This window comes from Schistocerca americana, unplaced genomic scaffold, assembly GCF_021461395.2.
Source record: "Schistocerca americana isolate TAMUIC-IGC-003095 unplaced genomic scaffold, iqSchAmer2.1 HiC_scaffold_422, whole genome shotgun sequence".
In the NCBI taxonomy this organism is placed as follows: Eukaryota; Metazoa; Arthropoda; class Insecta; order Orthoptera; family Acrididae; genus Schistocerca; species Schistocerca americana.
The window spans coordinates 120,001-125,000 of NW_025726151.1; the positions used below are offsets into that span (position 1 = coordinate 120,001).

The 5,000-nt window shown below is 52.1% G+C and overlaps 1 non-coding gene across 1 annotated transcript in view; it reads right to left on the reverse strand.

Moving 5' to 3' along the window:
* Positions 1-1,191, reverse strand: part of LOC124582905 — a 1,910-nt gene extending 719 nt beyond the window's left edge. The window contains exon 1 of the ribosomal RNA XR_006973967.1: positions 1-1,191. This exon is cut by the window's left edge and continues 719 nt beyond it. This is a non-coding gene — a ribosomal RNA (small subunit ribosomal RNA).
* Positions 1,192-5,000: the final 3,809 nt, after the last annotated feature.

Here is a 5,000-nt window from a genome sequence, read left to right on the forward strand (position 1 = left end):
TTGGTTTCCCGGAGGCTGCCCGCCGAGTCATCGGAGGAACTGCGGCGGATCGCTGGCTGGCATCGTTTATGGTTAGAACTAGGGCGGTATCTGATCGCCTTCGAACCTCTAACTTTCGTTCTTGATTAATGAAAACATACTTGGCAAATGCTTTCGCTTCTGTTCGTCTTGCGACGATCCAAGAATTTCACCTCTAACGTCGCAATACGAATGCCCCCGCCTGTCCCTATTAATCATTACCTCGGGTTCCGAAAACCAACAAAATAGAACCGAGGTCCTATTCCATTATTCCATGCACACAGTATTCAGGCGGGCTTGCCTGCTTTAAGCACTCTAATTTGTTCAAAGTAAACGTGCCGGCCCACCGAGACACTCACTCAAGAGCACCCTGGTAGGATTGCAACGGGGTCCGCCTCGGGACGCACGAGCACGCACGAGGCGCGTCGCACGCCTTCAGCTCGCCCCACCGGCAGGACGTCCCACGATACATGCCAGTTAAACACCGACGGGCGGTGAACCAACAGCGTGGGACACAAATCCAACTACGAGCTTTTTAACCGCAACAACTTTAATATACGCTATTGGAGCTGGAATTACCGCGGCTGCTGGCACCAGACTTGCCCTCCAATAGATACTCGTTAAAGGATTTAAAGTGTACTCATTCCGATTACGGGGCCTCGGATGAGTCCCGTATCGTTATTTTTCGTCACTACCTCCCCGTGCCGGGAGTGGGTAATTTGCGCGCCTGCTGCCTTCCTTGGATGTGGTAGCCGTTTCTCAGGCTCCCTCTCCGGAATCGAACCCTGATTCCCCGTTACCCGTTACAACCATGGTAGGCGCAGAACCTACCATCGACAGTTGATAAGGCAGACATTTGAAAGATGCGTCGCCGGTACGAGGACCGTGCGATCAGCCCAAAGTTATTCAGAGTCACCAAGGCAAACGGACCGGACGAGCCGACCGATTGGTTTTGATCTAATAAAAGCGTCCCTTCCATCTCTGGTCGGGACTCTGTTTGCATGTATTAGCTCTAGAATTACCACAGTTATCCAAGTAACGTGGGTACGATCTAAGGAACCATAACTGATTTAATGAGCCATTCGCGGTTTCACCTTAATGCGGCTTGTACTGAGACATGCATGGCTTAATCTTTGAGACAAGCATATGACTACTGGCAGGATCAACCAGGGAGCTGCGTCAACTAGAGCTGAGCAGCCGGCCGCCCGGGAGTGTGTCCCGGGGGCCCGCGCGAACACGCAAGCGTCCGCTCAATTATTCTGCAAACAGGAGGAGGCTGAGCTCCCCTGCACAATACACCTCGAAACCCTCTCAGGTCCCGGCGGCGCGCAGCGCCGTCCTAAGTACTTGGTCGGGTTCGAGAGAGGCGCAATCGCCCGGAGTTTGGCGAGTAGACGCTTTAGGTGCGACCACCCGTGCTCCCAACTGAGCTTGCCGCTGCCGACAGAGGCCCGGGAGCGTGCTGTCGTGGCATTGCCGGCGGGAGACAACACGCGCCACCTACGGTGGCCGGCAGCTCCAACGCCAGCGCCACAGAAGGACAAAAGCCCCACTTGGGTGCCGAAGCGAACTCTCCCAGCACAGCGCACGCGCCAACACGTCCGCACAGCTGCGATACAAACCACCTGCGAGAACCGCAGAGGCGACCGAGCAGCAGACGGCGTCGCGGCGCCGAGCGCCGGGCGGCGGCGCATCCTCAGCGCACACAGTCCTCAATCGGACCAGCACACTGCAGATGTCCACCGCGCTTCGCACCGGGCCCGCGAGGACCTACTTTGGCCGCACGGCGCCGCGTGCAGGGTGCGCCGGCGCGCAGCTGCGCCGCCTGCCGCCTCCGTCGGCCGGCGCGCCTGCCACTGGCCGCCCCCACCAGCCGGCTGTAGCGCGTGCGCCCACGCACCGCGCGGCCAGCACGCCGGGAGGCCCCCCCTCACCGGCCGGGGACGGTCCCACCCAGCCACCGCCGCGTATCGCTTCACACCCACATGCCATTCACGTTCGTGGGCATGGTGGGTATCGCTGAAACAACCGGTTGGTAGCTCAACCGATCGTCGCCATCACTGATTCACCTCTAGCGAGAACAACCGCACCACAACCGTTTACCAGTTGTTCATTTGCGTAACGTCACCAGCAAACGTAGACGTCCATCGCCATTTGCAAATTCAACGATTGTTGCATGCCTGTGTCAGGTGTCACGACACACTATGTCTGCCCACATACACGCAACAACATGTGCACGCTTCGCGAACACGTGGAAGGTGGCCCCCGTACGTATGCGATGTCCATTGCGCGAACGACTGTCAACCGGCCTCTGTCGCATGTCGCAGATGTGGAACGCAGTGCACCATGCTATCACGGTGTGTGAGAAGAGACGACTACGTCTGACAACACGCGCCACTACATCAACAGACGGCTCATGCTGATCGCCATCCACGGCATACCATACTGCAATCCAGCTCTTATAGGGAGACGACACGTAGCTGAGTGCACAATATTTGGACCGTATGGTTCGCCGTTGTTGGCGCAGTCGTGGTACGGTCACACATGTACCACGATGTATCATTCAGTACATGAGGACCAATGTGCAGTACAGTGTGTGATTTGGACGTACAACATCAGCGGACAGTTGACACACGCCGTACCACAACGTAGGCTGTGCTTCGCCATGCAAATGCCAATGAACAACTGCGAAGGGCATTGAGCATGTACGTCCTGCTGCCATCCGCATTACAGTGTATAGCTGCAAGGTGTTTAACATGAAGCGATACTCTGGGGACCAGGCAGTGCGAGTAGCAAACTATATTGCGGGGGTTGCAGTTAGGCAACACCACACTAATTTAACGCGTCGTATGACAATTACAGAGCAGGTTAAGGCCCAACGTGTGTTGGGTTAAGGCCCAACGTGTGTTGGGTTAAGGCCCAACGTGTGTTGGGTTAAGGCCCAACGTGTGTTGGGTTAAGGCCCAACGTGTGTTGGGTTAAGGCCCAACGTGTGTTGGGTTAAGGCCCAACGTGTGTTGGGTTAAGGCCCAACGTGTGTTGGGTTAAGGCCCAACGTGTGTTGGGTTAAGGCCCAACGTGTGTTGGGTTAAGGCCCAACGTGTGTTGGGTTAAGGCCCAACGTGTGTTGGGTTAAGGCCCAACGTGTGTTGGGTTAAGGCCCAACGTGTGTTGGGTTAAGGCCCAACGTGTGTTGGGTTAAGGCCCAACGTGTGTTGGGTTAAGGCCCAACGTGTGTTGGGTTAAGGCCCAACGTGTGTTGGGTTAAGGCGCAACGTGTGTTGGGTTAAGGCGCAACGTGGGTTACGTTAAGGCGCAACGTGGGTTACGTTAAGGCGCAACGTGGGTTACGTTAAGGCGCAACGTGGGTTACGTTAAGGCGCAACGTGGGTTACGTTAAGGCGCAACGTGGGTTACGTTAAGGCGCAACGTGGGTTACGTTAAGGCCCAATATAGGTTAGGTTAAGGCCCAATATAGGTTAGGTTAAGGCCCAATATAGGTTAGGTTAAGGCCCAATATAGGTTAGGTTAAGGCCCAATATAGGTTAGGTTAAGGTACAATATAGGTTAGGTTAAGGTACAATATAGGTTAGGTTAAGGTACAATATAGGTTAGGTTAAGGTACAATATGGGTTAGGTTAAGGTACAATATGGGTTAGGTTAAGGCGCAATATGGGTTAGGTTAAGGCGCAATATGGGTTAGGTTAAGGCGCAATATGGGTTAGGTTAAGGCGCAATATGGGTTAGGTTAAGGCGCAATATGGGTTAGGTTAAGGCGCAATATGGGTTAGGTTAAGGCGCAATATGGGTTAGGTTAAGGCGCAATATGGGTTAGGTTAAGGCGCAATATGGGTTAGGTTAAGGTACAATATAGGTTAGGTTAAGGTACAATATAGGTTAGGTTAAGGTACAATATAGGTTAGGTTAAGGTACAATATGGGTTAGGTTAAGGTACAATATAGGTTAGGTTAAGGCACAATATGGGTTAGGTTAAGGCGCAATATGGGTTAGGTTAAGGCGCAATATGGGTTAGGTTAAGGCGCAATATGGGTTAGGTTAAGGCGCAACGTGGGTTACGTTAAGGCGCAACGTGGGTTACGTTAAGGCGCAACGTGGGTTACGTTAAGGCGCAACGTGGGTTACGTTAAGGCGCAACGTGGGTTACGTTAAGGCGCAACGTGGGTTACGTTAAGGCCCAATATAGGTTAGGTTAAGGCCCAATATAGGTTAGGTTAAGGCCCAATATAGGTTAGGTTAAGGCCCAATATAGGTTAGGTTAAGGCCCAATATAGGTTAGGTTAAGGTACAATATAGGTTAGGTTAAGGTACAATATAGGTTAGGTTAAGGTACAATATGGGTTAGGTTAAGGCGCAATATGGGTTAGGTTAAGGCGCAATATGGGTTAGGTTAAGGCGCAATATGGGTTAGGTTAAGGCGCAACGTGGGTTACGTTAAGGCGCAACGTGGGTTACGTTAAGGCGCAACGTGGGTTACGTTAAGGCGCAACGTGGGTTACGTTAAGGCGCAACGTGGGTTACGTTAAGGCGCAACGTGGGTTACGTTAAGGCCCAATATAGGTTAGGTTAAGGCCCAATATAGGTTAGGTTAAGGCCCAATATAGGTTAGGTTAAGGCCCAATATAGGTTAGGTTAAGGTACAATATGGGTTAGGTTAAGGTACAATATAGGTTAGGTTAAGGCGCAACGTGGGTTACGTTAAGGCCCAATATAGGTTAGGTTAAGGCCCAATATAGGTTAGGTTAAGGCCCAATATAGGTTAGGTTAAGGCCCAATATAGGTTAGGTTAAGGCCCAATATAGGTTAGGTTAAGGTACAATATAGGTTAGGTTAAGGTACAATATAGGTTAGGTTAAGGTACAATATGGGTTAGGTTAAGGTACAATATGGGTTAGGTTAAGGTACAATATAGGTTAGGTTAAGGCACAATATGGGTTAGGTTAAGGCGCAATATGGGTTAGGTT